The sequence below is a fragment of the Eriocheir sinensis genome, chromosome 27 (assembly GCF_024679095.1).
Source record: "Eriocheir sinensis breed Jianghai 21 chromosome 27, ASM2467909v1, whole genome shotgun sequence".
Lineage (NCBI taxonomy): Eukaryota > Metazoa > Arthropoda > Malacostraca > Decapoda > Varunidae > Eriocheir > Eriocheir sinensis.
This window is the reverse complement of record NC_066535.1, coordinates 16,703,420-16,714,810: the sequence shown is the minus strand read 5'-3', so window position 1 is coordinate 16,714,810 and position 11,391 is coordinate 16,703,420. Positions and strand designations below refer to the sequence as shown.

At 46.6% G+C, this 11,391-nt stretch overlaps 1 long non-coding RNA gene across 1 annotated transcript; it reads right to left on the bottom strand.

Annotated features, from left to right (window-relative positions):
• Nucleotides 1–6,490: 6,490 nt before the first annotated feature.
• Nucleotides 6,491–9,342, bottom strand: LOC127004205 (uncharacterized). Its single transcript, XR_007757685.1, has 2 exons — nucleotides 8,874–9,342; nucleotides 6,491–8,387 (listed from the first exon to the last, which is right to left on the bottom strand). It is a non-coding gene; the product is annotated as an uncharacterized LOC127004205 (long non-coding RNA).
• Between the last annotated feature and the right edge of the window lie 2,049 nt (nucleotides 9,343–11,391).

Genomic DNA, 11,391 nt, shown 5'->3' with positions numbered 1-11,391 from the left:
CGTTGGTCATCCTGTATATAATGGCTCCGCAGGGCTCTGGATGGCACCGTGGGGACGTGTTGTGGCACCTTCACCCTGATTCACGCCCTTTATATGTAAGAAGTGAAGAAAATGTTGCACTTACCATCAGTGTGTATGTGATGTGTGTGTGTGTGTGTGTGTGTGTAATCATACAATACCACAACTTTCCATCACACCCTTCCCCCTTAACTACCCATTATTTTCCCAGCCTGAATACCCCTCAATCATCCCAAATTTGATGCGAATATAAGATAGAGTCGCGTAATTCGATTATGGAGCAAGGGGGGACGTGCGGAGGCGGCGGCTGCGGCGACGCGAGGCTGGCGAGGCGGCAGGCGGAGGCGCGGCGGCCTGGGTCGTGGCGTTATGAGTTACTAATCAGGTTGGAGCTCATCAGCCACCATTTATAACTGGCCCCGAGGCTGCCAGGGGAAGGGGTGCTGAGGGGAGGCGTGAGGGTGGAAGGGGTGGAGAGGGACAAGCCAATGTGAGAGGGAGAAATAGGGAGGATAGGGAGGTGGATGCGGCTGTTTCGAAGGGAGCAGATCTCTTTAAATGTGGTTAGGGAGGAGGCGACAGGGCTTTTGGGGAAGAAGGGAGCGAAGGGAAAAGAAGATGGAGGAGGGGAGAAAGAGGAGGGAAAGTGTCAGTGTGCGAGGAAGAAATGTCAAACAATGTTAGCGATGTTGCCAAGTGAAGATGACAGTAGGCCATCGTTGGTAGTACAGTTCTTCGTTTATTGTAAGTGGGAAAAGTTGTAAGATTAATTTACTTTACCACTGACGAATAAAAGAAAAGGTGACGATCATGCATCTGCTTCGTGTCCCTTCTAATGATGCGTGAAAACTCTCATTGCTGATCTGGCAACTCATCTTCGAATTCCTTTTCTGCAAGTTTTGAACGAGAGAGAGAGAGAGAGAGAGAGAGAGAGAGAGAGAGAGAGAGAGAGAGAGAGAGAGAGAGAGAGAGAGAGAGAGAGAGAGAGAGAGAGAGAGAGAGAGAGAGAGAGAGAGAGAGAGAGAGAGAGAGAGAGAAAGGGGGGATGGGTATATGTGTGTCTGTGTCGTAAAAAAGGGAAAGAGAAAAAATTATGAATGTCTGAGTGAGCACCAGACGCCGTCATTCCTCCCTCATTCCTCCTTTTCCTCCCTCCCGCCCTTATTACTGCCACCCCCCCCTCGCGACCCTCTCCATCAACTTCCCATTTTCTGTGGCCGGGGGGTGGAGTGCCTGCAGCATAATCATAGATGCACGTGCTAACCTCATCACCACACCCCATCGCGTCGCGTCCCCCACCTTGCGCCGCCACTCCCCGCGCCGCCCTTCGTCCCCTCTTCATTTCTGAGGCTGTGGATAGCAGAAGTGACTGTCATACGCAGCACTGGAATCTAAGGATCTGAAAAGTAATACCACAAGTGCGATAAAGTTTTGGATTGGAAAACTTACGGACATCCTGCGTGCTTACTTTTGATTAGCAGCAAAATTGTGTAACACTTTGTTGATGGTTGTCTTCACTTTAAATAAAGGGGAGTTAAGTGGATGTTCTCCATCAAGCACCCTTACCTCTGCTGCCTGGCGTCTCTTAGGTACCAGGATAAGTCGTTTGTTGTGGCCTGCGGTCGGGGGAAGCGATCTTACATATCTTTCGTCAAGGTACTCGCCTGTGTCTCCATAACCCGTGGTGAGTTGCCTCTATGTCTGAGGGGACGGCCTTTGCCCAAACTGGGAACCCGAGGGTGTTTGTAAGCTTAGCACTACGCTTGTTCATGTGGTGGTGGCGTTACCTTCGGCCTTTAAAGTTTAGATACTGGTTTGCTTTTCCTTTCCTCTTCTTTTGGGGAGGATTCACTCGATGTTTACATTACCCACTCACCTGCTCGCTAACAACCTCCCTCACCACTAACAACACATTCACTCTTCACCGATGGATACTGAGGGATTCCTTTCTTTTCACACTTTTGCTTTTTTTTTGACGTCCCTGCTCAGTGAGCATCTGACCGCAGGGGACTGTGTGTTTGCCGTCCTCTTTCATCTTCATCACGGGGCGCCGTCTGAAAACAGATTTTACTTTACATATTCATGGCATTATGGATTTGGCGTCTCCTTGCCCCATTATTATTTTAAGTTATTCATATCCTCGTCTCCCTCTCACTCATCATTCTCACACCCTTGTTTTCTCTCTTTCCTCATTTTTCTCTCCCTCACCTTCCCCTTTCCTCCTTCCTCCCTACCATGCTGCCGCTTTCAACTTTTTTTTTTCTTTTCGTTTTTATTTTCTTCTTCATTGGAGTTCAAACATTCACATCAAATCACCACATCAAAGCATGTAGAATGTCCACTCTGCAGCGTCATGGCTCTCATTACAACCCTGCAAGAAAGTAGCGACAGAGTTCACCTGACCATGAAATTATCTTTCCTCTTTTCGTCTCCTCACCTCTCACTCATCCGGACGGTGGTCACTCGCCTTTGTCCTTCCTCAACATCTAAGGACATCCTGGCGGAGGGATTCATACTCTGTGTTCTGAGGTCGCTTCAGAGAGATAGCGAATGAGTCACGGCGACACGCTGGGGGCCTAGACCGCCTGCCGCCTCATCCATCACCATCGCTGGGGCGTCGAGGGTCCAGCGCGTCACAGCAAACACGGGGGGACGTCCTGGCCAACAGACACGCCTTCCTGCGGTAATTGACACCCACGAACACAGGCCAACGAAGGGAAGCCAAGAGGATGAACTGTAGGCACTTGTGAAGCTGAATATAAGCGTGTGTAATGGGTATGACAGACAGGCTTTGGGAAGGCAGGGTGGTGTGTGTGGAGGGGGAGTTAAATGCGTTATTGAAGTTTGCAGTCAAAAAACATGAAGAAAGTGTAACAATCACATTAACACACACACACACACACACACACACACACACACACACACACACACACACACACACACACACACACACACACACACACACGAACACATCACTCCTGTCATTCTACTCGTTGTTTTCCTCGACCCAGTCCTCGTCCTTGCAATCTTCCTCCTCCTCCTCCTCCTCCTCCTTCTCTTATTTCTCTTTCTCTTTTTCATTACGTTCCTTTTCTTTTTCTTCCTAACCTCCTCTTCCTCCTCCTCCTCCTCCACCTCCTCCCCCTTCTCTTCCTCTCCCTTCCTTCATTTTTCAGCACCATCTTCCGTCTCCTCGTCACTTCACGTCATATTTGGAGCTGAAATATTCCCGTCCAACCGAATCCTAAAAAATGTTACACCATATTTTCCACAAAGGCGCCGCCGAGGCAGCCACAAGCGAAACCAAATTTTGTGTGTTAAAAAATGTAGACGAGAATATTTTACTCAAGACTCCGTGCTTTCCTCTTGCGGGGCTCGGCGAGGCGGAGACGTGGTGGTGGTGTTATTTTTATCTTTATTTTCATTATTATTATTAGTTTTATTTTTATTTTTTATTCAAGTAGTTACATTAGTATTAGTATTAGTATTATCATCATCATTATTATTCTCAACTTTAATCTTTTAATACGGTCTTGATTTTCTTTTGTAACACTTTCGTAACACTTGAAGACCGCTACTTTAAGCTATGCACGCAAATCAACTCGACCCCTCCCCCCCCAACACACACACACTCAAACAAACAAACACACAAACACACAGTCGTCATCATCATCATCATCTTCACACAAAATAGCGAGGCGAGGCGAGAGCAAACTCAGCACCGGATAAACGAGCCCCAAATATTCACGCCTCTGGATATTGAAACGTCACGCGCAGGCCAGCTCACCCAAATGAACCCGAAGGGATGACAGGCCCACCCAGCTGACCCCCCCTTCCCTCCCATCCCCTGCCTCTTGCAAACCCCCTGCTGGCTCCCTTCCTCACCCTCCCTGCCTTCCCTCCTTTCCCCTGTGCTCAAGGCCTATTATCCATACGCCACAAGAAGTATTTTCAACCCTGTGTCCCCTGGAGAGTAATGTTGGAGGGAAAAAAGCATAATGGAGGAAAGTGGAGGAATGGAGGAACAGAGGAGGAAAAGGGGAGGAATGTCGAAGAAAGGAGGAACATGGAGAAGAAGAGGTCGAAGGATGGAGGAACATTAGGAAGGGGCGAAGGGGAGGAGGAATAGGAGAGGGAAATAGAGGGAAGGAGAGACACATATGGGGGGAATGGAGCGATGAAGGAGTAGGGGTGGAAGTGGAGGGATAGAAAGGAGAGCGGAACAGGGGAAAGGGTCGGAGGAAAGGAAGAACAGAGTAGGGGAGGTGGAGAGAACAACTGAAAAGGAGAGGTGGAAGTGAAGAGGGAAGAGGAGGTGGAGAGGAGGGTGGATAATTGAGGAAGAGGAGGTGGAGGACAGATGGAGTGACCGGTGTTTGTGTGGTGGTGATGAGGTGATGAGTCTGTCCGTTGGGATGGTGAGGATGGTGTTGGTGGTGATGGTGATGATGGGCATGGAGTCTTTATTCTGGCTTCAGCGATATAATCCTCGTGGTGATGCTGATGGTGATGAATATAGATAGGTGTGGTGGTGCTGGCGGCGGTGGTAATGATGATAATGGTGATGGTGATGGTGGTGATGGTGATGGTGGTGGTGGTAGTGGCGGTGGTGGTGGTGGTGGTGGTGGTGGTGATGAAATGGGGATCTTTATTCAGTGCCTCGTTACCCTCGTACTGGTGGTGGTGGTGGTAGTGGTGGTGGTGGTGGTGGTTTTGGTGATGAAATGGGGATCTTTATTCAGTGCCTTGTTATCCTCGTACTGGTGGTGGTGGTGGTAGTGGCGGTGGTGGTGGTGGTGGTGGTGGTGGTGGTGGTGGTGGTGATGAAGTGGAGGTTTTTCTTTACTGCCTCGTCGCTCCTCATCTTCTTCTGTTGACACTTTTCTTTATCTTCGACGTTTGCTCCCCTCGTCTCTCTCTCTCTCTCTCTCTCTCTCTCTCTCTCTCTCTCTCTCTCTCTCTCTCTCTCTCTCTCGCTCGCTCGCTCTATTTCTTCTCAAATCCGTTTTTAAGTCCTTGGTGGTGTATTATTTTTCTCGCAGTCTTCTTTTCATGCATTTTTTTCCATGTTTTTTTTATATTTTTTCTCTTTCTCTCTTTGTCCCTCTGCAGACATTCGCTTTTTCCTCTCCTTTCTTCATCGGTTTATATTTCTTCTCCTTTTCATGCAACGTTTTTAATCCCTGCTCTTTTTTTTTCTTCTATTCTTTGCTTTCTCTCTCTCTCTCTGTGCATCTGCAAACATTCATCTCCTTTTTAATATCGTCAGCAATATTGGCATTTCTTCATCAATGTCGTCCTCCACATTATTACGTGTCCTTGCATTTTCCCTCCTCTTCATATTTCTTCACATGCCTTATTTTCTGTTTCCTCACTCACTTTATTTTCCGTTTTATTCCTACCTCTCTTTGCTCTCTTATCTCTTTTTCTTACTAACCTCTAAAACACTCTTACGTTATCCTTCCTCTTCTCTTTACTCATATTTTCTTCCTTTATATAAGTATCATCCACTAATTCTTAACGTATCCATGTTTTCTTGTGCTCCTACTCCTTCCCCTTCACTATTATTCTTTATTTTTACGTCTTTGTGCCTTCCTGCTCACCTTCTAAACCACCTCTTTACTTTGGCATCGTTCCACCCTCTACATATCTTCCGCCATCTTGGACATTCTTATTACCTTCCTTTCTATCCCTCCCTCCCCGTTCTCTAATCTTCTCCTACACTAATCCCTCCACCCATTCTTTGTTCTGGCATCTTTCCACCTCCTACACGTCTTCCGCCAAACCCCCCTTACGCTTCTCCTTTGTCTTCCACCTCAGCCCCTCACTCCTGTATATCACCGTCCTTGTCCGTGGTCAGCGTGAGGTAATAGGCCATAACTTCCACGGCTGCCTCTGTTATTGTCTTTTCTTCTTGGCTCGGTGATGAAAGAAAGGGATGAGTGATGGAGGGCCTTTGGGAGTGGGGGTGTTGTTGTGTATAGGGGGGAGAGAGGGGGGGAGTGAGAGGGTATGTTAGAGGAGAGAAAAGGTAATAATGTCTTCGGATTGGGTGCTGGGAACTTTGGTTTAGGAGAGGAGAAAAAGGTAAAGTACAAGGAACAGAGTGAAGGGAGATGAGGATGCCAGTAAATAGTCTGAAAAAGGACTGGGAGGATCTGAGGATGTTCCTAGATGAGACGATGATAGTTTGGGATCAGGAAAAAAGTACAAAGAGCCGAGGGAGGGATGATGTGGAAGCAAGAAGGTAACTTTAAGGACTGGGAGGTTTGAAGGAGAGCAAAGTGATAATGTCCTTGGATATGTATGGTGAGAAGACAGAAAATAAGAACTCACAAGGAACATGTTGAGGAGTGGTTTGGATGCGTGACGATTGAGATAGCTTGAGGAAGAAAATATATATTGCCCTAGATTTGTGTGGTGGGATGACCTTGGTTTTGGGAACAGGAAAGAGGAATTGATAAAGAAGCAATGGCCTGTATACCTAAATTTGACTTTATTAAAGGTCACGGAGATCGGCGTAAAGACCAGGTGACTGAAGGAAGAATATGGGATAAAGTAGCACCTTGTGAAAGTCTGTTCGTGGTTGTTGTTGTTATCGTTGCTGTTGTTGTTGTTGTTGTTCTTTTTCTTCTTCTTCTTCTTCTTCTTCTTCTTGTTTTGCGGTAAATGAAACAGACCAACAGATAAATAAAAAAATAAAATCTATCTGCTGCTCTTACATAAAAAAAAGCATGCCAAAAATGGAATGGTAAAAAATAGTTCTATAGGTATCTTCAAACTGCGTGGGATGTAGTGCATGCAGTAAGGCGAGTGAGTGGGTGAGTTATATATATACCGTAGCGATTAAAAAGAGATAGGCAGGTGAACTGACTACGACCTTTAAACATTTTCCTGTAGGGCATTCATTGTGCGGCGCTGCGCTGGAAAATAAACAGAATTTCTTTTTTTTTGCCCGGAGCTTTGCGAACAATGGGATGTCTGCTGTTGCTGTTGTTGTTGTTGTTGTTGTTCTTGTTCTTGTTCTTGTTCTTGTTCTTCTTCTTCTTTTTCTTTTTTTTCTTCTTCTTCTTCTTGATGTTGATGTTCGTGTGTCTTTCTGTGTTATCATTATCGCTATCATCACTACTTCCATCTTCATCATCACCACCAACAGCATCATCATTTTAATCATTACTATCATCATCATCATTATCACCTTTCTTACCACCAGCACCATCATCTTCATCATCCTCATTTATGCTACTCAGTATAATACACCATCACTATCATCATCATCATCGCCACCCCTGACAACTTCAATCCGCACTTAACTCCAGATTACGAGCATAACCACACATGAAGGCCGCGTCTGCCAACCACCCTGAGAAAGAGAGAGAGAGAGACAGAGAGGGGAAAGAAGGGGCAATCCAATTAAGTCAATAAAACTGTACCATAACCCTTGGGCCTAATGTGTCTCAGGTAATGACTCGGACGGGAAGACTTGAGGCTGTCCGTCCCATTATCCCCCCCCCTGGCGTCAGTGTGGCTGCAGGAGGGTCGTACAAGCCTAACACAGGTGGTAGCGGCTGACACACGTAAGGAACTGGGATTAAACAGGCTTCCCATCTCATCTCCCCCCCCCCCTCCCTCCTCCCTGCTCCTCATCCTTATCATCTCCCTGTCCTTTTGTCTGTCTCCCTGTCTGTATGTCTGTCTGCCCTTGGTCTGTCTGTCTGTATGTATATGTCTCTACCGCCAGGTTCTTCAAACGTTTCATATGCATTTGTTAACGGCTATGTGGCGGCTAGTTTGGTTTTTATATACCATTTTTGAGACAGAGTTATTTAGAAGTGTTGAATTTTCACAGAGTTGAGTCGACATATTACACACACACTCAGTCGTAAACAATGATGTAAAAATATCGACAGAAACAACTAAGCACGTCACGGGTATAAAAAAGACGAATTATCAGCCACATTATTGTTACTAAAGACTAATACGATATCTAATAAACCAGTCGTATGTATCCCTATCTATCTATCTATCTATCTATCTATCTCACACAACTAACATATTCCTACACACCATATTAAGTCGTGGTAATTTTGCAGTTATTCTTTTTGCCGGACGGACCATCGCTGCTCACGAACTCTTAAGGAACACCACGCGACGGGTCTTCTTGCTTCGCCGGCACCAACACGTCACACTTGAGATTCTAAAAGCTTCCCCCTAGACGACGTGTACTTAGCGGAGGGTTGGCAGCTGTCTGACCTTGCCTTGCTCGGTCAGGCAGGCAACGTCGAGGTGTTTGCGGGGCTCCTGTCAGCCGCCGCCTCTGGTCAGGTCAGACACGTGCTCCCGGCTGACCTGTTTACCGCCTGTTGCCTCTGAAAATTGGGAGAATGGAGTTGTGCCTGTTAGAATTTGTTAAGAGAAGTTAGGGAAAAGTTCAGAGGTCATGGAGGTAAATAAATAAACATCTCACGCGATGAAGAAAGACAGATGAAGGAGAGTGCACTGTGCGAGGAATAGACGTGCTCTCTATCTATCTAGTTATCTATCTATCTATCTATCTTTCTACCCACCTATCAATGCTGTAAATGGACTCTCTCTGTCTTTCCACCTCTATCTATCATTCTTTCTCTCTTTTGAATTGAAGTGACATTAATTTTCCGCGAGTCCCCACAGACGAAAAAGATGATTAATTCGATCCCAGAAAACAATGGAGGGATCATGTCAGAGGGAAGAGAAATAAAGGAAACTACGAAGAATGGATGAAATTATAACAGCTTCTGCATGAGGAAGGTCTGAGCAGGTTGTTGTGCGGGAAGGAAGGAGGAAGAGCCTGTTGAGGAGAGGAGATGGGAACTTACTTGATAGGATGTAGGTTTTAGTGGATGCTGGGAAGAGGATTCGTTCAAGTAGAGCATGATACATTAGATACCGTAGACTGCTTGACTACTTGGGACTCGGAAGAGGTTCAGATACGCTGGTGCAGGATGACGAGGATCGAGATCACGGTGCTGGGAGGTCTTTCCTTGCATTTATACTCCCTGCCTCCGCCGCCTCTGCTTCCCCACCCGACAGCCGCCTTTCCCCTCGACTGATCATGTATGTATAGGCTGCTGGATCACCCGTCAGCTCTGATGGAAACTTTGCACGGAGAGCTGTTTTTTTCCCTCTCCCTGACGCGGCGCCGCTCTCTCCGCCCGCCGCCACCAGACAGGCTTACTGTTTGGCCGAGACGAGCCGCCCTTCACGCCTCCGCCACAGCCGCCAATGCCACCACCAGCTAAACATCCCTGGAGCTCAATGAGGGTAGAAATGAAAACGTTTGCGACTTCAAGATTTACTTTCACTCAAGCCACTCATTGTTGCACCCCGTTCAATTCCATCAAGCACCCCTCGGGATGCGGGCACCACAGGCTGGGAATTAATGTTCAACAATTCTTGCCATTTCTTAATGCATGAAAAGTGTTTCCCCTCAGTATAGAAGTTTATTACACTCGTTCACTACCGTTTTTATGTAAATTCATGTAAATTCATTCTTGTATTGAGTGATTATTTTCAGCATTATCCTTATGAAACTCCACTTTAAAACTTTTATCAGTCTACTTCCACCCTTTGTGTAGGTACACTTATGTAGAGAGAGAGAGAGAGAGAGAGAGAGAGAGAGAGAGAGAGAGAGAGAGCAAAAAAATCCATAAGGCACCTAGAACAATAAAAAATTTCCTCCCCGCCCACTTAGAAGAGTGTTTGCTGTGGGCGCCGGGGTCCGGGCGTGAGATATAAGCAGTGAAAAGCTCCATTAAGACCCCTGACACAAAGCCGCGCCCCACCACGGCCCGAGTTTCCCGCCCGTCATTGTCGAGCTCCGAACCGCGCACTGCACATTGCATGGCTTTTCATCGCGAAATTACAATTCTCTCTCTCTCTCTCTCTCTCTCTCTCGTATTGGGAGTACATATTTTTAAGAATTATACAAACTTAATACACGGTGCGAAATCATCAAGTACTTTAATTGCTTCATTTCCGTGTTGTGACTTGCACCATGTTTTTTTTTCTTAATATCAATCGTTATAACGAGAATCTTTAATGCAAATGTGTGGGACTTCGAGATTTTCTTCTGGAAGAAATGCCACGTTGTTTGCCCTCCTCCACAATGTTATAATCCACCTTCCTCTTCTTTTGTAATACATCTCTCCGTTTTTTGTGACTTCCAAAAGGTCGCATCACTGGTCGTTGGGTTTTTGGTTCACACGATTGAAGAACCGTGTCGATCTCGAACGACTGGCTTGAGTCGCGTCTCATCTCTCCCAGCAGGTGGCGGCGTGGTGCCCCAAGGTGATTAGGGTTGCCGTCTCGTATTGATATTTTGATGAATCTTATGTGAGTCATCATGGTTTGCTCCGTATCGGATAAATGAAAAGAATATTCATCAGGAAAGAATAACTTTAAACACATGAGTGTGATGGCAGATACCGCCTGTTCTCATAATGGATAATTTTGTTCTCACCTGCAACGTTTATTGGTTCGTGCTGCATGGTGCTACGATCAGAGTAAGTGCGGTTCTGTTGATAACCCTGCGGGCGAGTCAGTGTCCTATCCCTTGTTGTGTGAAGCGTATACGCGCTCTTTATTCGTTATATTATTCTCTTATTTTCATTGTTTGCTTACTGAGTTGAACACACTTAACTCGCTCTTTCTTTGCAACAATCGTGGTGATATCCGTAATCGAGTGACATCGTTGTAAGACAATATTGCGGCGTGTGGCTCAGACTTATCTTGAAGCATCCCAGGAGGTGTGTCACGGCGCGGCGCCATGCTCCACTAACCTTCGATGTGGTAAGTTTTCAGTGCCGGAGTGGAACAATATAATATGCGCAAATAAGTGAGAGAGAGAGAGAGACACACACACACACACACACACACACACACACACACACACACACACACACACACGCACACACAAATAAAGCAACGCGTGATATGCCACATAAAGGATAAAGAAATACGGATGTGCAGCGGAACTCGCGTCGTCCGTCTTGCTTTCAAATCACAACTACATCTCTTCTTGCACCTCCCGCCCCTGCCCCCCCCCCCCCCCCTCCCTGCCGGCCACGTTCTGAGTCCTTGAGGAGCAAAGGAGGAGGAGGAGGAGGAGAAAATGGGGAGGAAGGGATGGCTGTGAGTGGCTTCCTGCAGCTTTATGACACAACAATGGAATAAAAATGAGATGCTTCGCTCCCCTTTTCCTTTTTGCTCTCCTCCAGACTTCCTTCCTCTTCTTCCAACACCCCCACCCACGCACTCTTACCGCTCCAACCTCTTCCTTCTCTCTACTCCTCCACTTTCTTCCTCTCCTCTACTCTTTCACTTCCTTCTCCATTA